The sequence below is a fragment of the Macaca thibetana genome, chromosome 16 (genome assembly GCF_024542745.1).
Source record: "Macaca thibetana thibetana isolate TM-01 chromosome 16, ASM2454274v1, whole genome shotgun sequence".
NCBI lineage: Eukaryota > Metazoa > Chordata > Mammalia > Primates > Cercopithecidae > Macaca > Macaca thibetana.
The window spans coordinates 60833607-60853519 of NC_065593.1; the positions used below are offsets into that span (position 1 = coordinate 60833607).

The following is a 19913-nucleotide window of genomic DNA, read 5'->3' on the forward strand; positions in this document are numbered from 1 at the left end:
CCAGCGCTGGGGGCAGGGAGCGTGGGGGACACGGCGTGGGGGCGGGGGGCTGGAGGACTGGGGACCCCAGGAAGAAACTTTCGCAGATAAGGTGGGAGTTGGGCTTCTTTGGGCTTGGGGCTGGGTGGGGAAGGGCTTCTCTGCGGGGCTTCTCCCACCAGCCCCATTTGGGGGCTCCCCGATCAAGCCAGGATGAGATGGAAGCCCGCCCTACCCGAGGCAGGTTCCACAGGCCCAGAGGGACAGGTGAGAAAAGCCAGTGGCGTCCCCTGGCCTGGCTCCTTTTTCGTGCCCTGCCCAGGAGGCCCTGCAAACTGGCTGGGCAGGGACCGGGACCCCCGAATGTTCCGCTTTTTCGGGACGTCCACAAAAGCTGGAGACTTTGGTGACTGGACCCGGCACGTGGGACTGTGTGGCTGAGATTCCCCAGCAAATACCCATGACCTCAGGACTCCTAGCCCCCAAAAGACAGGCGCCATGGAGGGAGGGAGGAGGGGCCCAGTTATTTGTTCTGATCCATGGAGGACCAGCAGAAATGGGAGGAACCCGCTGGCCCGAAGTTTCCACCGTGGTCCTACACCTCAAGCCTCTGCAGCACTGGTGCTGGTCAGCATGGTTTTCCTGGGGCAAGTCTGGCTACACAGCAAGTGGTCTCAGAGCCCCCTGCCCTCCTTCCTCCTTATGTCTGAGTCTCAGTCGAGTGGCCTGTCCAGGGCAGATGGAGCAAGGCGGGGGCCCCTCACCTGCCCAGACTGGAGGTGGGAGTTTCTGTTTCTCCTGCTGTCAGCCACACCCTTCCCATACCCACCCACGGCTTCTTGCCCCACCCCAGTTAGCCCTGGGAGCTGCCTCCCCAGCCGGGGAAGTTTTCAGTTGCGCCAATCTATTGGGATCGCAGGTCTCAGGTGGCTCAGGCCACATGGGTGGAAGGCGTGGTGTGTGCCTGTGTCACAGTTTCCACAAAACCCAGTTTGGGGGAAATGAGGTCTTTTCTCCAGTTTAGCCTTGGTGCTCAGCAAGATTTGGGGGTGAAGGAGAGGCTCCTTTGATGAGGGAGCCATAATGGGCCTTTCTCTGGGGGTCCATGGGGAATGCAGGCCTGTCCAGGCTCTTTGGCTGACCAGCACGTGGTGGGGCAGGATGTAGCCAAGGCCCAGAAGGAGGCTGCGGCAAGAAGGACTTGGGAGGTGGATTCGTAGGAGTTGGGCCTTGGGACCCTCCTCCCCGCTCCCCCCGCACCCACACACACACTCCTCAGCTGTGTGGGAGAATGTCCAGGCAGCCACTCTGTCCTTGCTTGGCATAAGTTAAGGCGGCCACTAAGCTGGGAGCTGTTTCTGCGTGGGGTGTGGATCCAGGATGGCAGAGGGCGGAGGGCTGCAGTTCGTGCCTCCTGCCTCCTTCATGCTTGGCACAGCACTCTCCTTTTCCTGGGTTGCCTGGCATTTGTGTCTAAATCTTTGCATCAACATCATCCTTTAGCTAAAACTTTTCACCCCATCCCAGCTCGGAGGCCCAGTCAGATGCCAGAGGTGCACTGCAGAGCTCAGGGCATTCGCTTCCTGTGGCCGCTGTGACAGACGACCACAAACCGGGATTCTTAAAAGAACAGTAATGGATTCTCTGTAGCTCAGGGGGCCAGAAGTCCGAAAAGGCGTCCGCAGAGCTGGTTCCTTCCGAGGCTGAGGGAGAATCTCTTTCAGGCCTCTCTCCTTGATGTTCCTTGGATTGTAGACACATCACTTCCATTTCGGCCTCTGTCTTCACATGGGCTTCTCTCTTGGGTGTCTCTGTGTCCAAATTTCCCTGTTCCTTTTTTCTTTCTTTCTTTCTTTCTTTTTTTTTTTTTTGAGACAGCCAGGCTGGAGTGCAGTAGCAAGATCTCGGCTCATGGCAGCCTCCGCCTCCTGAGTTCAGGCAATTCTCCTGCCTCAGCCTCCCGAGTAGCTGGGATTACAGGCATCTGCCACCACACCCCGCTAATTTTTTGTATTTTTAGTAGAGACAGGGATTCGCCATGTTGGCCAGGCTGGTCTCGAACTCCTGGCCTCAGGTGATCCACCTGCCTCAGCCTCCCAAAGTGCTGGGATTACAGGCGTGAGCTGCCGCGCCAGGCCAAATTTCTGTCTTCTTATAAGGACAGCTGCCATTGGATTTAGGGCCCACCCTAATCCAGTATGACTTCATCTTGATATATCAACAAATACCCTATTTCCAAATAAGGTCATATTCACAGGATCTAAGTAGATGTGCATTTGAGGGGGACACAATTCAACCCAGTACATCCAGGCTGCCGTCTCTTATTCCCAGTCACCCTTTCCGTGCTCAACCAACTTGGGATAAACAACCCAGGACATCCCAGGGTGGGGCCCCGGAACAAATCCCACAGGGAAGACAGTGGTCTGTCTATTCTCCAGTGTTCGATTCTCCTTGAAGCGATGCAGGTTTGTGACTTTCTCAGCGATGGTTCCCCATTCTGGCTTAGAGCAGAATGCCTGGAAGATTCTTAAAGATTACTCAGGTCTGGATCCCTTTGCAGATACAGAGCATCTGGCTCAGACTTCAGCTTTTGCAGTTTAAAAGGCCCACAGGTGATTTAACCAGGGCTGTGACTCAGGGGTCTCAGAAAGGGGGTACAGTGGGGGTTAATAAAGGCAGGCTTGTTATGTGGCGAGCTGGCTCCTTTTACTCTTGGCTGCATGCAGGCTTGTTAAATGGCTTGGTGTCTACAAGAGGCAACTGGCTTAAGAAACAGTCAGATTTCTGTCTGCCCGGCTAAGGATTTCTGGGAGGTATCTCCCTAGCAGCTCTTGCAGCTGGTAGGACTGGAACTGTGGTCGGCAAAGATAATTCATTATGAGATGGTGATGTTTAGGATAAGGGATGGTAAGAGATGACCTGGTTTCTTCCTGGAAGGCCCCAGGTCCTCGTCCTTTCCAGCAAGACCAGCACAAACAGGAAGCATTTTGTGTCTCAGTTACAGCACTATTCAAACGCGCTGCTGGCCCGGCTCCCTCTCACCCAGTGAAATCCTTCACATCTACTGCCAGCCTGCACAGCTACAGGGATCTGGCTGGAAATTAGCTTTGGGCTCACCATTCAGGCAGTACCATGCCTGGAGCCACTTAGCCAGCTGAGCTACTTGGCAGACTCAGGCTGCTTGGGCTGGTTTCTGGACTCAAGGGTAAAGCCAGGAGCTCTCTGGATGCAGAGAATGAAACCTCTTCTCTGGCTTGGATGGCGGTACCTAAAGCCACATTATCCTAGAAGACCTCTGTGATGACATCTGCCCCACATGTTCCCATCTCCAGAAACTGCCCTCTGCAAAGCCCCCCAAGATCTCCAGCTCCAGCTAGAGAGGGGTCCACAGCCAAGAGGGGAACACCTGTTGTTTCCTGGGGTGAACAGCCAAGGGAGACATGGTTCCTGTGGGACACAGAGACAGGGACCAGACAGAGAGTAGGGGCCACCCCAGAAAACACATAGCACGCAGTCAAAAATGGCTCTGTCTTCAGGACACGTGCTCAGGAAAAGCAACACAGCATCAGATTCACGTGAGCTGGGTCAGGCCTTCCATGTAAGGGGGCAGGGGTGGCGCTTTTTAAAGAAACTGTTGGCGACTTGCTGTGCAAAGTATGTGATTGATCTGTATTGTTAGTTTCGTTCATCTTGATTTTCGTATCGGGCTTGTCTGTGTTTCAACAAGCAATTATGGAGTGGCTGCCTCTGGCCCAGGGGATGTAAGGGAGAAGCAAGACATTAACCCTGTCGTGGGGGACGCAGGGGGTGGAACTGTACATCTCGGCACCAGGCAGTGTGGAAGGGGGTTCCCGCTGCAGGGCGTGGTGAGCAGGCCTCCCCTCCTCAACTGCCGGGCTGTGGTATAAAGTCAGTCCACTCAATGTGGTTTGGGTAAATAATTAACAACAGATAAACTTTCGAAATAACCAAAATTCAGAAGTAATCATGTAACAATGTGAAATGCATTCGCAAGAGGTGATAGAAGGCCCCATGGTAGGTTGAGGAGGGAGCTGCGGGGAGAACTGGGGCTCTTTGGCTTGGTTTTGAACAGTGTCCTTGGAGGGACGGGATCTGCCAGGGGAGTCACTGGCCCCTGAATTTGCTGGCAGCTCCCAAGGCAGGGAGACTGGAAGAGCAGGGAGAGCTGTGCGCGGCGTGGAGGTACGGCAGGTGCTCGAAGGAGCTCTCCCAACAACACACATTTCTCCCAGGCTGGCAATGTCCTCAGATCCCACATAGGGAGAAATGTCTCCCAGGCTGGCAATGTCCTCAGATCCCACATAGGGAGAAATGTGTGTTGTTGGGAGAGCTCCTTTGAGCACCTGCCGTACCTCCAGGCCGCGCACAGCCAGCCTGGGAGTGTCTCGGGCCTCCGCCATTTGCACGCTTCTGGTGGTGCGGAGCCACTTCCGCAGTCCCAGCCTGTGGTTTGTGAGCTGCAGGTGGGCTTGGGTACCTGCCTCCCTCCTCCCTGCTGTCCCAGCCAGGTTGCTAGGTAGATGCCACTGGTGTGGGCTGAGAGGTTCAGACCCTGTGGTGACATCTGAGCACATGGAGAACAGGGCATAGATGACTCCTGGGAGACCGAGAGGCGCAGGCAGCCGCCTCGGTCCTGACGCAGAACCACTGACTCGATGAAGTGGGGGTCGCATGTACGGTTGAATCTCGTGTGTTCCGAAACAACCAAGAGGTCTGCCTAAGGCTTCTCAGGCAGCTGCGAGGACGGATGCAACAGTAGGGAGGAGGAGATAAGAAGGAAGCCAAGACAGGCAGACGTGGCAGTGGCTGGGGCAGGAGGGGAGCGTGCCCTGGACGCTCCCTCTATCCCCCGGTGCATGCACAGGCTCACAAACCAGGGACTGAGGGCAAGTGGTTGCATGGCTACAATGGTCTTTTACTTTTTCTTGAGACGGAGTCTGGCTCTGTCACCCAGGCCAGAGTCCAGTGGTACAATCACAGATCACTGCAGCCTCAACTTCCTGGGCCCAAGCGATCCCACCACCTCAGTCTCCCAAGCAGCCACCATGCCCAGCTAATTTTTTGAATTTTTTGTAGAGATGGGGTTTCGCCATGTTGCCCAGGCTGGTCTCAAACTCCTGAGCTCAAGTGATCTGCCCACTTTGGCCTCCCAAAGTGCTGGGATTACAGGCGTGAGCCATGGTGCCCGGCGTATGTATAATTTTTTAATGAGTATCTGATATTGTGAGTGCTTGGCCAAGGTTTTGTTTTGTTGCCCATGGGTCTGAACAGAAAGTGTGGAGACTCTGACCACCTCAGTGTCGGGGGGCGGGGTAAGCAAGCAGATGAGCTGCCCTGAGATTGCTGGGAGGAGGGAAGGGGGGCAGACCTAGACTTCCCAATGGGGAGATGGTCAGGAGCATGGATGTCTCAGAGTGGCAGGCAGGATGAAGCTGGTGTCCTCAGGACCTCCCAGGGCCCACCTGCCTGGACCCCTGCAACCTGAGTGGGCTGGAGTCCCCAGTGCCTGTGCCCTGACGCCCTGGTGCCCTTGTGCATTTGTTGGGGCGTGGCTGTCCAGAAGCAGAGGGAAGGGCACAGAGACCCAGCCCCGATGACCCCCACCTTACAACTGAGGGCTGAGCTACTCCCCCGTCAGCCAGGTCACACTGGAGCCCAGGGAAAGCTTCTGGAGCCCCCACAAGTCAGGTTGAGAGTGTGTTTGCTCTAAGAAGCAAGTTGAGGAACAGTCTTTATAAAAGAGGGGTCTTAACTCAGAGCGTACGAACACCCAGCCGGAGATAGGCCTGGTGGGCTTGGGGGTGGTCACAAGCCCTGAAACTGTAAGTGAAGTTGTGTGTGTGCGCGCGCGCGCACGCGTCCATGTTTTTTTGTGGACAGTGGCAGCCGCCAACTTCTCAAAGGGGCATGTGGCCCTCCAAAGGTTAAGTCACTGCCATTTAAAAGGGTCTTATAGGTTTCAAGTCTTCTGTTTGCTATGAGTATCTGCCTGGTCTCAGAGCTGAGCAATGGTAACGATCTTGCCTTTCTCTGCTCTCGCACCCTCATTCTGCACTTGGCCGCCCTGGGTAGCCAGGGCCCGCTCAGACATTACCACCATGGGGGGTGTCTGAGGCAGATCTGTAACCAGCTCTGGGGAAAGGATGCCAACAGTGTCCTTTGGCCTCCTAGCTGGTCTCAGGGATGGCTCCAAAGACCTGGGCGGTTCTGTGGTTGTCTTCCATGGGGAAGGCATCCTTGGTAGACGGCAGCTGCTTTTTCGTCTGAAACTCTGATCAGAGCTGGAGCACACATGGCCTGAAGGAACTCTAGACCTCAACAGTTAGGAAGGGCCTGGTGTCTATGTCTTAAATACCTGCTTCTTATGGAATTTATTCGCTTAAGGGTTTTTATATTTTGTTTTACAGTAGAATTTGGGTGCCCACCACACACAAAAATACTATGGCAAGTGTTTCAAGGAATTTAGTTTTTTTGAGATGGAGTGTCGCTCTGTCACCCAGGCTGGAGTGCAATGGTGTGATCTTGGCTCACTGCAACCTCCGCCTCCTGGGTTCAAGCAATTCTCCTGCCTCAGCCTCCCTAGTAGCTGGGATTACAGGTGCGCACCGCCACGCCACGCCCGGCTAATTTTTGTATTTTTAGTAGAGATGGGGTTTCACCCTGTTGGCCAGGCTGGTCTGGAACACCAAAGCCATGGTGCCTGTCTTCAGGGAAATGAGCGCAGGAATGCGAAGATCATCCTGCAGGCTGCACCTCGTGCTAGAGACTCTTATCCTGGTGAAGACAGTGGTGAGATTGTGGGCCCTGAGGGGTGGATCTTATCAGAGCTAAGGAAAGGTCCTGGGGTGGGCAGGGGGGAGCCCAGGGTGGCTGTGGTAGAGAGTGTACCACAGTGGGACAGAGTAATTAGAACAAAGTGTGGCCGGGCTTGAGCCCAGGCGGAGCAGCAAAGCCTGGAGGCCAGGCAGTGGGACCCAGGAGTGGGACCCCGGGGAAGGCTTTATGGCCCCTGCACTGGGGGAGAGGGGTGGACAGGAGGGGGATGACACCGAGGAGGAAGGTGGTGTTGAGAGGCTCACAGTCACCAGGGGAGCAGAGTTCGCACCTGCACTGGGGAAGACCCAAGAGATGGAAGGCAGACCCTGAGCAGGGCCATGGGTCGCGGGCGGGCACAGAGGGAGATGCCTCTGGTACCTGACCCAGTGCCCGGGAGCCAGCTGCCCTCTAACCTGGTCTGGAGCTCAGGTGAGTGCAGGTCTCTGTTGAGTTCTGCTGGAATCTGGTGACCAGAAAGTCCAAGCGAGAGGGAATTGAGCTAGAACTTCAGCAGACAGTAGAAACTGTGTAACGGGGCCTTGGAGGGAACAGGAAACGAGCATTGAGGGGGAAGGGAGCCAGCAGTAGCGACGGGAACTGACATTCATAGCAAACAGGGTGAGCAGGGGTCAAACGCTGGCCCCAGACTGAGTCCAGCAGAGCGATCTGGGACAGGTGGCCTCTCTCTGCCTCCGCTTCCACACTGCCAAAAAGGAGAGGCGAATTTCCTGCCTCCCAGGAAGCTCTTGGAGCTAGTGGGGGACACCGGCTCTTTCTGCATCGAACCCTGGCTCTCCCTGTCTTTGTGTTCTTGTTCCTCCCCACCCAGCCCTGAGGGAGGCCTGGGAGCAGCTGGGGAGGTGAATCATGACACGGTGATAATGACTGTGGCAACAATAACAGCTGGCAGAGGTGCCTGTGGCAATAATAACAGCTGGCAGAGGTGCCGAGGGCTTGGAGGTATGTTCTTGCTCTTCACTAGTGTTAGCCCATTTCCTTCCCTATCCTCATCCCCATTGGACAGACGATCCAACTGACGCACAGGCCCACTGAGGAACCTGCTCAGGGTCAGCTGGCTAGGAAATAGAGTAGAAGAAGAGATGGCTTTTAGGCCGGGCACGGTGGAATCACGCCTGGAATCCCAGCACTTGGGGAGGCCGAGGCGTGTGGATCGCCTGAGGTCGGGAGTTCAAGACCAGCCTTTCCAACATGGTGAAACTCCATCTCTACTAAAAATAAAAAAAATAGCTGGGCATGGTGGTGCCTGCCTGTAATCCCAGCTACTCAGGAGGCTGAGGCATAAGAATCGCTTGAACCTGGGAAGCAGAGGTTGCAGTGAGCTGACATCGCACCACTGCACTCCTGCCTGGGTGACAGAGTGAGACTCTGTCTCAAAAAAAAGAGAGAGAGAGACGGCTTTTAAAAGGAGGTGCGTCAACAGAATGGTGCTGATTCAGACTGACGTTGGCTTAGGGAAGGATGGTCTAGGCTGTGGAGCTGGGCTGGAGCTCTACGGGTGATGGATGGAGCCACTGAGGAGGGAGAGGAGCTCCTGAGGCTGGCCTTGTTCATGAGGGTAGCCTGTCTGCTGGAGATAAGCTAAATCAATTAAGCTTTCTCCCTGCCGCAACAGAGTGAGCAGACATTTCACATGATATTACAGATTTGTGTTTATGACCTAGAAAAATGTTCAGAGCATAGTACTTTCAAAAGCCCGGACTGGGCTGGGCGCAGTGGCTCACGCCTGTAATCCCAGCACTTTGGGAGGCCGAGGCGGGCGGATCACGAGGTCAGGAGTTCGAGACTAGCCTGGCCAATATGGTGAAACCCCGTCTCTATTAAAAATCCAAAAATTAGCCGGGTATGGTGGCGCACACCTGTAATCCCAGCTACTTGGGAGGCCTAGGCAGGAGAATCACTTGAACCTGGGAGGCAGAGTTTGCAGTGAGCTGAGATCGTGCCACTGCACTCCAGCCTAGGTGACAGAGCAAGACTCTGTCTCAAAAAAAAAAAAAAAAAAAAAGGCCCAGACTGGCCAGTTGCAGTGGTTCACACCTGTAATCCCAGCACTTTGGGAGGCTGAGGTGGGAGGATCACTTGAGCCCAGAAGTTCCAGATCAGCCTAGGCAACGTAGCAAGACCTCATCTCGATATAAAATAAATTAAAATTTTACAAATTAGCCAGGGGTGGTGGCACATGCCTGTAGTCCTAGCTACTCGAGAGGCTGAAGTGAGAGGATCACTTGAGTCCAGGAGTTTGAGGCTGCAGTGAGCTATGATTGTACCAGCCTGGGGGACAGAGCAAGACTCTGTCTATAAAGAAAAAACAAAACAAAACAGCTTGGCTGGGTGTGGTAACTCATCCCTGTAATCCCAGCACTTTGGGAGGCCGAGGTGGGTGGATCACCTGAGGTCAGGAGTTCGAGAGCAGCCTGGCCAACATCATGAAACACCATCTCTACTAAAGATACAAAAATTAGCTGGGTGTGGTAGCGGGTGCCTGTAATCCCAGCTCTTCAGGAGACTGAGGCAAGAAAATCACTTGAACCCGGGAGGCGGAGGTTGCAGTGAGCCGAGATCGGGCCACTGTACTCCAGCCTGAGAGACACAGCGAGACTCCATCTCAAAAAAAAAAGAAAAAAAAACAGTATAGCCAAAGTTTCGAAGGCAGATGAATGCCAATAATCTTCTCAAGAAGCAATAAAACATTGGGGTATAATCTGTGCCTCTCAGGACTCAAGGGGAAGTCAGGCAGGCCCCAGGGCTAGTAGCAGCTGCCCGCTCTCCCAGGTCAGCCCTTGCACCCTCTCAGAGGAATTCGTCCTTTCCGCCTCTCTCCATCCTAAAGAAAACTTCTGTCTCTCCATTCACGTCCCAAATGCCTTCTAACTTTAAAATAATTACACAACTATACATGTTAATCATAGATAAGACACTTAAGCAAAAAGAAAGAAAAATCGCCCCTGATTGTATCCATTGCGGGCACCTGTAATCCCAGCTACTCGGGAGGCTGAGGCAGGAGAATCACTTGAACCCAGGTGGAGGTTGCAGTGAGCTGAGCTCACGCCACTGCACTCCAGCCTGGGCGACAGAGTGAGAGTCTGTCTCAAAAACAAACAAACAACAACAGCAACAACAACACCACAATAGCACTGGAGGGGCTTGATAGTTAGTTTGTCCCAACCCCTTGTAGAATGTTGAGATCCTGGACAGTGCTTCTGAGAAACCTGCAGTCTCTGTCCAAGAGCCCTTAAGGAAGAAAGGCAGGAGTGTGGGGCAGGAGGATCGGCTTCTCCTTTCCATTCCACATGGCTGGCTCGCGAGGTTCTGTTTGTCCTGTGACAGCCTGGTTCCTCCCTGCTCCCCAGCTCGCCTCTGCCGCCCTTCTTCCCTCAATCCAGATCAAGAGTTCAAGGGACGGGGACAGATGGTCAGAAAGGCCCAGCTCAGGCAAGGAAGGGGAGAAAAGGGAACTTGTATACGCTGTGGGTGGGAATGTAAAGTAGTACAGTCACTATGGTGGAGGTTCCTCAAAAAACTGCAAATAGAACCGCCATATGATCCAGCAGTCCCACGACTGGGCATTTATCCAAAGGAAAGGGAATCAGAGCATCGGAGAGACACCTGCACCCCATGGTCCTGGCAGCACTGTTCACAATAGCCAAGATATGGAATCAACCTCTGTGTCCAACAGCAGATGAATGGCTAAAGAATGAAATAGTATTTCATTGTGGATGTTGGTACATCTACACAATGAAATACTACTCAGCCATAAAACAGAATGAAATCCTGTCATTTGCAGCAACATGAATGGAACTGGAAGACGTTAAGTGAAATAAGCCAGGAACAGAAAGTTAAACATGGCATGTTCTCACTCATATGCAAAAGCTAAAAAAAACAAAAGTTGATCTCATCGAAGTCAAAAGTAGAACAGAGAATACTAGAGTCTGGGAAGGGTTGGGGGAGGAGAGAGGGAGAGATTTGTTAAAAGGATACAAAATTACAGCTAGATAGGAGGAATGAGTTACAGTGTTCCATGTCACTGTTGGATTAATGTAATTAACAATAGGCCAGGCGGTGGCTCACACCTTTAATCCCAACACTTTAGGAGGCCAAGGTGGGTAGATCACCTGAGGCCAGGAGTTCGAGACCAGCCTGGCCAAAATGGTGAAACCCCATCCCTACTAAAAATATAAAAATTAGCCAGGCCGGGCACGGTGGCTCAAGCCTGTAATCCCAGCACTTTGGGAGGCCGAGACGGGTGGATCACGAGGTCAGGAGATCAAGACCATCCTGGCTAACACGGTGAAACCCCATCTCTACTAAAAAATACAAAAAACTAGCCGGGCGAGGTGGCGGGCGCCTGTAGTCCCAGCTACTCAGGAGGCTGAGGCAGGAGAATGGCGTAAACCCGGGAGGTGGAGCTTGCAGTGAGCTGAGATCCGGCCACTGCACCCCAGCCTGGGCGACAGAGCAAGACTCCGTCTCAAAAAACAAAACAAAACAAAAAAAATTAGCCAGGCATGATGGTGCGCACCTGTGATCCCAGCTACTCGGGAGGCTGAGGCAGGAGAATCGCTTGAACCCGGGAGGTGGAGGGTGCAGTGAGCCAAGATCATGCCACTGTACTCTGGCCTGGGCTACAGAGCGAGACTCTGTGTCTCCAAAAAAAAAAAAAAAAAAGAAGTAAAAGAAATTAGCAATAGTATATTGTATAGTTTCAAGTAGCTCGGAGGATATTGAATGTTCCTACCATAAAGAAAGAAATGCTCGAGATGATGGCTGTGCTAATTACCCTGATCTGATCACTATACATTGTATGTATCTAAACATCACTACATATACCGTAAATATTACAATTATTATGTGTCCATTAAAAAGAAAGGCACAGCCCGGCTCCCATAAGGACGGCAGGTGTGTTCCTTAAAGCATCACACTGGGTCCCCATACTAGACGGACACTCTACCTCTGGGTGTGTGACTCTGCCCTTTCTGTGCCCTGGTGCCCTGTCTGCTTCAGCTAATTGAGAATCCACACTGCCTGGGTCACAGTGCCCGGCCTGGGTCCCATGATGTTGGGGGTGGGGGTGGGAACAAGGGAGAAAGCCAGGAGTACCAGCAAGGCCGGGTACTTGGAGTGTCGGTAGCATGACGCTGCATGTCTAGAGCGTGTACAGAAACCCCATGAGACCTGAGCCTTACAGTGACCCTAGGTACAGAGGACATTCGTCACCACTGGGTCTCTCTAACACTACGAAGGTGACATAATCCATTTGCCCACGGTCACACAGCAGCTGGGGATCCAGCTACACCATGGCCAGGCCTCTGGTACCGTGTCAGATGGGGTACAGGGTGCTTCAGTGACACATCACCTTATGTGACATTAGGGAGAAAGGACTGGGTGGAGGGGTCATTCATGGGCTTCAGGTCTGGGGGGCGATTATTATGCTCAGAAGGCATATGCTGACACTGTGACAGGAGAGCTCTGGGGACACGTGGGCTCCTTGATTTAGCTTTGTTTTTAAGAAACGAGGGTCTTGCTCTGTCACCCAGGCTGGAGTGCAGTGGCGTGATCCTAGCTCACTGCAGCTTTAACCTCCTGGGCTCAAGCAGTCCTCCCACTTCAGCCTCCCGAGTAACTGGGATTGCAAGTGTGTGCTGCCACGCTTGGCTAATTTGTAAAATTACTTTTGTGTTTAGAAACCAGATCTTACTATGTTGCCCAGTCTGGTCTCGAACTCCTGGGTTCAAGTGATCCTCCCGCCTCAGCCTCCCAAAGTGCTAAGATTTCAGGCATGAGCCACTGCGCCTGACCTGCCTACTCTTTTGGGGCAAGGGCTTAGACGGCCATGCACAGAGATGACTCTCCTGGGCTCCTGGTTCAGCACTTTCTCTTCTGGGGGTGCTCCTCTCATTTCATCCTCAATCCTGAGCTGTCCCCAGAAGCCAAGGACCAGCCTGCCCTGGTCCAGACAGAAACTGAGTATCCCAAGAGGAATGGGGTCAGGGTGGAGCTGGGATGAGCGTTGCTGGCCCCTGACTTTCCATTGTGAGGTCTTGTCCACTTGGCCCAGTTGGCTCCAGGGCAGGGAATAAAGGAACAGTCTGTGGTGGTCTTCCCTTCTGTGCCCTAGTCCTGGAAAGCAGGGGCAAAACACCCAGGCAAATGTATAAAGATACTGTTGGCCGGGCGCGGTGGCTCAAGCCTGTAATCCCAGCACTTTGGGAGGCCGAGACGGGCGGATCACGAGGTCAGGAGATCGAGACCATCCTGGCTAACACAGTGAAACCCCGTCTCTACTAAAAATACAAAAACTTAGCCAGGCGCGGTGGCGGCGCCTGTAGTCCCAGCTACTCGGGAGGCTGAGGCAGGAGAATGGCGTGAACCCGGGAGGCGGAGCTTGCAGTGAGCTGAGATCCGGCCACTGCACTCCAGCCTGGGTGACAGAGCGAGACTCCGTCTCAAAAAAAAAAAAAATAAAATAAAATAAAGATACTGTTGAGGGCTTTTCAGCACAAAGGACTCCACATCTTCCTTATTTACAATGGTTCTGCGCGGGAGGTGAGGCAGGTGTTGGGATGGGGAGCAGCCGATGACTTGCCCAAGGTCACCTACAGAGTGTCAGTGCCAGGAATCCAAGGGGAATGATCCTGGCTCGAGTCTCCAGGAAGAGGATTAGATTTCACAGCTTTGGAGTTAACATCGCTCTGCTCCTTTGGGCCAAGAGGCGTGTTGTCCTTGGAAGGGCTTGGCGACAGGTATATTTTGCCTTAACTTGAGTAGTTTAGAGGCGTGGAAGGGCATTTTGGCAGCAATGATCAAGGACTTTAAGTCTTCCCTTTGATCAGGCAGCCCTATATCTCGGAGTTTTTCTGAGGGAAATAATTTAGGACACATGGAAGTATTTAGCTGCGAGGATATTCATCTCCATCTTGCTTATCTTAGGGAAATGTTAGAAACACCTATATATACAGTAGCAGGGGCTTGGTTAAATAAATCACAGCATCAGATGCTCTGCAGGCATCACATGGTATAGTATAGCTTTTCTTTTCTTTCTTTCTTTCTTTCTTTCTCTTTTTTTTTTTTTTTTGAGACAGTGTCTTGCTTTGTCACCCAGGCTGGAGTGCAGTGGTGCGATCTCCACTCACTGCAACCTCTGCTCCCTGGGCTGAAGCAATCCTCCCACCTCAGCCTCCTGAGTAGCTGGGACCACAGACACACACCGCCTGGCTAAGTTTTTGTATTTTTAGTAGAGATGGGATCTCACCATGTTGTTCAGGCTGGTCTGAAACTCCTGAGCTCAAGCAATCCTCCCACCTTGGCCTCCCAAAGTGCTGGGACTACAGATGTGAGCCACTACACCTGGCCAGGATGTTTGGACACATGAGGAGACATTAGACTTTTTTTGGCAAGTGTGTATTTTCCAGTTGCTCTAGAATGAATGTGAATTCCCTGGGTGCACCTGTTTTACTGGGCTTCGCTATACTGTGCTCTGCAGATCCTGCAGTTTTATGAATTGAATATCGTGACCGGTTCAACTCTGAGTTAAGCGAGTCCGTCGGTGCCATTTTCTTCCCACAGCATGTGTTCACTTTGTGTGTTTGTGTCACATTTTAATAACTCTTGCGCTATTTCAAGGTTTTTCATTATTATTATACCTGTTATGGTGATCTGTGATCAGTGGTCTTTGATGTTACTGTTCTAATTGTTCTGGGGCACCATGAACTGTGCCCACATGAGATGGCAAAGTTAATTGATCTGTGTTGTCTGTGTTCAGATGACTCCACCAACTGGCTGACTGGCGCCTTCTGGTCTCTCTCCCTCTGCTCAGGCCTCCCTCTTTCCCGAGACACAACAATATTGGACTTAGACCAATTAATTACCCCATAATGGGACTGGGCATGGGGACTCATGCCTGTAATTCCAGCACTTTGGGAGGCTGAGGCAGGAGGATCACCTTGAGGCCAGGAGTTCGAGACCAGCCTGGGCAACATGACAAGACCCCATCTCCTCAAAAAATTAAACAACTTAGCTGGGTGTGGTGGCACATGCCTGTAGTCCTAGCTGCTCAGGAAGCTGAGGCGGGAGGATCACTGGAGCCTGAGAGTTCCAGGCTGCAGTGAGCCAAGATCACACCATTGCATTCGAGCTTGAGAGACAGAGCAAGATGCCTCTCACTTTAAATCAAAAGCTAGGAATGATTAAGCTTAGGGAGGAAGGTTGAAAGCCAGGATAGGCTGAGAGCCAGGCCTCTTGTGCTAAACAGCCAAGTTGTGAGTGTGAAGGAAATTTAAAAATGCTATTCCCAGTGCACACAAGTAATAAGAAAGTGGAACAGCCAGCCAGACACAGTGTCTCACGCCTGTAATCCCAGCACTTTGGGAGGCTGAGGCGGGAGGATCACCTGAGGTCAGGAGTTGGAGACCAGCCTGGCCAACATGGTGAAACCCCGCCTCCGCTAAAAATACAAAAATTAGCCAGGCGTGGTGGCGCATAGGCTGAGAGCCAGGCCTCTTGTGCTAAACAGCCAAGTTGTGAGTGTGAAGGAAATTTAAAAATGCTATTCCCAGTGCACACAAGTAATAAGAAAGTGGAACAGCCAGCCAGACACAGTGTCTCACGCCTGTAATCCCAGCACTTTGGGAGGCTGAGGCGGGAGGATCACCTGAGGTCAGGAGTTGGAGACCAGCCTGGCCAACATGGTGAAACCCCGCCTCCGCTAAAAATACAAAAATTAGCCAGGCGTGGTGGCGCATTCCTGTAATCCCAGCTACTCGGGAGGCTGAAGCACAAGAATTGCCTGAACCCGGGAGATGGAGGTTGCAGTGAGCTGAGATCGCACCACTGCATTCCAGCCTGGGCAACAGAGCGAGACTCGTCTCAAAAAAAAAGAAAAAAAGAAATTGCTGCAGCCAACCCCACTCTTCAGCAACCACCACCCTGATCAGTCAGCAGCCGTCAGGAGGCAAGAACCTCCACCGGCAAAAAGATTAGGACTCACTGAGGTCAAGATGATCGTTAGCATTTTCAAGCAGTAAAGTAGTTTTATTTTTATTTCTTCAAGTTTTAGGTTTTTCTTTTTTTTTTTTGAGACAGGACCTTGCTCTGTCACTCAAGCTGGAGTGCAGTTGCATGATCTTAGCTCACTGCAGCCTCGAACTTCTGGGCTTAAGCCATCCTCCTGCTTCAGCCTGCTGAGTAGCTGGGAGTGCAGGTACATACCACTATGCCTGGCTATTTTTAGTTTTTGTAGAGGTAGGATCTCACTGTGTTGCCTGGCTGTTCTCAAACTCCTGGGGTCAAGCCATCCACCTGCCTTGGCTTCCTAAAGTGCTGGGATGCCAGATGTGAGCCACTGCCCCTGGCCAATGTAAATTAAGGTGTATGCGTTGTTTGATAAGACAAAATGTTATTGCATACTTACTGGGCTACTGTACAATGTAAACATAATGTTTATGTGCACTGGGAAACCAAAAGAGTCATATGACTCACTTTATTGCAATATTCGCTTTATTGTGATTCTGCAGGAACTGAACCCACAATATATCTGAGGTCTGCCTGTACCTGTAATTTTTGAAAGTTAGCGTTTGCTAAAATGTGGGTCTAATTGCAGTCAACGATAGTATGGACCCAGACTCTCAAGGCTGAGTTGGCCTTAGGTCAATGGTGAATGCCATGCCAGAGAGACCATTTAGCAGCGCGGATTAATCCAGAGGATGGGACCGCCTTCTAGGGCTTGCCAAGGCAGCATCAGGAGAACCCGGGCTTGAGATAGATGTCCTCAGTCCAGAAAAGACCTGAAGAGCACTTGGGAGTCATGCCGGACATTCCACAAGGGCCATCGAAGGCCCAGCCTGCCATCCTGTTGGGCCCCGTGCTATTTCCTCCTCACTAGAACCTTTCCCCTTGCTTTAGGGGGGCGTCAAGGCCACGCTGAGAGGATAAAAGATGTAGCGATCTTCTCCAAAGAAGAAGCATATAGAAGATTTTGTATCTATAGGGCCATATTAGGGTTTCCCAGAGAAACAGAACCAACAGGCTCCATCCAGCTGTGTTAGATGGGATTTATGTGGGGATTGGCTCATGCATGTATGAAGGCTGGGAGGTCCTGTAATCCGTTGTCTGCAAGCTGGAGCAGCAGGGTCACTGGTGCTGTAATGCAAAAGCCTGAGAAGCAGGGCAGCCACTGGGGTAAGTCCTAGAGCCCAAAGGCCTGAGGCCCAGGATCTCTGAGGTCCAAGGCAGAAGATGGAAGTCCCAGCTCTCTCTCTTTTTTTTTTTTTGAGATGGAGTCTCACTTTGTTGCCCAGGCTGGAGTTCAGTGGTATGATTTCAGCTCACTGCAACCTCTGCCTTGCTGGTTCAAGTGATTCTCCTGCCTTAGCCTCCTGAGTAGCTGGGACTACAGGTGTGCGCCACCACGCCCGGGTCATTTTTGTATTTTTAGTAGAGATGGGGTTTCACCATGTTGGCCAGGCTGGTCTCGAACTCCTGACCTCGGGTGATCCGCCCATCTCAGCTTCCCAAAGGGCTGGGATTACAGGCGTGAGCCACTGCGCCTGACCTGGATGTCCCAGCTCTTGCAGAGAGAGGATTTGCGCTGCCTCTGCCTCTGCCTTTTTGTTCTGTCGGGGCTTTCTACAGATTGAATGGTGGTGCCCACCCTGGCGAGGAGGGATCTTCTTACTCAGTCCCCCGGTTCAGATGCTGGTCTCTTCCCAGGACACCCTCCCAGACCCACCCAGAAATCATGTTTTCCCAGCTATCTGAGCATCCCTTAGCCCATCAAGCTGACATAAAATTAACCCTCAAGGGCTGAGAAGATGGACTCCAAAAATGGTTGGGGGCAGGGGTGCGGCGGTGGACTGCGGTTGAGAACATACCTGTGGGGAGAATGCTTCCCTTCCCTGAGTCAGGGACCAGATGACCTTTCCAGGATCCTTCCAACCCAGGACAAACGGCTTTGTCTCAGGTTCATCTCTCCTGAGAACTCATCCCCCCCGAGATTTGGACGCCTCAGCCAAATTCCTGCTGTTTACCTTCTTCTCTCAAGAAACAACACCCTGAGGATTGTTGCTTTCACTTCTTCGGACCCAAATCATGATTCCCCAGCCACATTTCTCAGTTGTCGAATTTGTGGAGGATGCTAGAAGCTTCTAGTGAGTTGCTTACAGATGATCCAACTGGTGGCTTACTAAAACATATCTTGGGCTGGGTGCAGTGGCTCACACCTGTAATCCTAGCACTTTGGGAGGTTGAGGCAGGGGAATCACTTGAGGTCAGGAGTTCAAGACCAGCCTAGCCAACATGGTAAAACCCCATCTCTGCTAAAAAAAAAAAATATATATATATATATATATATATTTATATGCATATATATATGTATGTGTGTATATATATGTGTGTGTGTATATATATAAATTAGCTGGGCATGGTGGCACGCACCTGTAGTCCCAGCTACTCAGAAGGCTGAGGCACTAGAATTACCTGAACCCGGGAGGCAGAGGTTGCAGTGAGCCGAGATTGTGCCACTGTACTCCAGCCTGGGCAACAGAGCAAGACTGTCTAAAAAACAAACAAAAAACATATCTTGACAATGCCAGTCATCACTTTCCCACAAACATTAAGATTCCAGGCACTCAGACTAGGTCGGAGTCCTCAACTCTAGCAGCTACTCCTGCTTCCTGGAGACCACCCCCCGCCCCGGCCAGACTCCTCCAGTGCCCCATGTTCATCCCCAGCCTCGCCCTGCCAGCTTCCTCGCCCATCCTTCTGATCACACAGTCTGTGGGGAACTAGCCCTAAAAGCGAGGCCCAGTATGTGTGGCTTCTCCTCCTGTGTGGGCAGGTGGTTGATGGGATTCTGTCTTCCCCCGCCTCCAGTGGGTTTCAGCTTAACGATGGCTGTTCAGAAGCGTGAACAGATGCTGTCCCTACAGGAGAAGGGATGGCAAGTGTTGTCAGGAACCTGACCTTGAAGTGTACCTCTTAATGGCCTGACAGCTCAGAGAGAATGACATCCCAGGGAGGTCTCCATGCTGCCGGCTGGGGACAGGAAGATGTCCTCTGCCTGGTGTGGCCGCGAGCATTTGTACATTGCACTGTCCTTGTTCACCCACACCTCCTTAAACAGGCACCTTCAGATGTCCCTGTGGCTCCCGGCTGCTTGAGCCGAATCTTTGTGATTGATCCCCTGACCTACACGCTTGCCCTCTGGCTCGCTCGCAGCTGTCCCTGACCTCACCCCTGCCATGATGTCACAGCTTAACAGCTCTGCTGTTCCCATGGCAACAGCCTGCTATGGGTAGCCAGCCAGGACAGAGGCCGGGCTGCAGGTGGAGGCGGGGAAGCGATTCCAGCCACCTTTGGTCAGTGGGCCCTTGAGACCACCGGTGGAGGGGGTCCAGGCTCTCTATGTCTGCTCCCGTCTGTGGTGAGGGTGGGGCTCTTTCCATGCCCAACTGTTCAGTGAGGCTCCCAAGAGGGCCTCGGAGAGTGGGCCAAGGAGGGGCTCCAAGCCATGTGTTCATAAGACCCGTGGCAAAGTCCTTGCACCGCAGGGTTCCCCACAGGCAGTTTGATTGGGAGGAGGGTGAGGGAAGCTGGTGGGACTGGGTTGGAGACGAATATGGTTATTGGAGGAGTTGTGGGGGGCGGTCTTCAGGAAGCAGGAACAGCTGCTGGGGTTGGGGACCCCTGACCTAGGCTGGGTGCTTGGGATCTTGAGGTTTGCAGGGAAGTGGTAATTGACGCTTCGAGGTATGTTTAATGAGCCACCAGTTGCATCAGCTGTAAGCCCCCCACGTGGGGAGCTGGCGCCTCAGCCGGGAGTTGGAGGTCAGTCTGCCTCAGTGTCTGTCTCTGTGAAGCTGGTCGAAGGGAGGCCTGAGCCCGAGCTTGTCCTCAGAGGCCGCCTGCCCAACCATCTCTGCCCTGGAGAGCTGACCCAGCCCGGGGGATGGGTACACACAGATTCATGAGCTGCGGCCCCAGTATTCGGGTGAAAAAGCCTGCTGTGGGCCTAGCCGGGACTCATTCTAACATGACCCACCCCCGCCCCAGGTGATGCTAACACGGCCAGTCCAAAACCCAGTGCA

At 52.6% G+C, this 19913-nt stretch overlaps 2 protein-coding genes across 2 annotated transcripts in view; one reads left to right on the forward strand and one right to left on the reverse strand.

Annotated features, from left to right (window-relative positions):
• ENGASE (endo-beta-N-acetylglucosaminidase) overlaps positions 1 to 19913 on the reverse strand; it is a 639565-nt gene that overhangs the window by 167246 nt on the left and 452406 nt on the right. The window lies entirely within an intron of this gene.
• Positions 1 to 19913, forward strand: part of TIMP2 (TIMP metallopeptidase inhibitor 2) — a 71258-nt gene that overhangs the window by 742 nt on the left and 50603 nt on the right. The gene's annotated exons all lie outside the window — the stretch shown is intronic.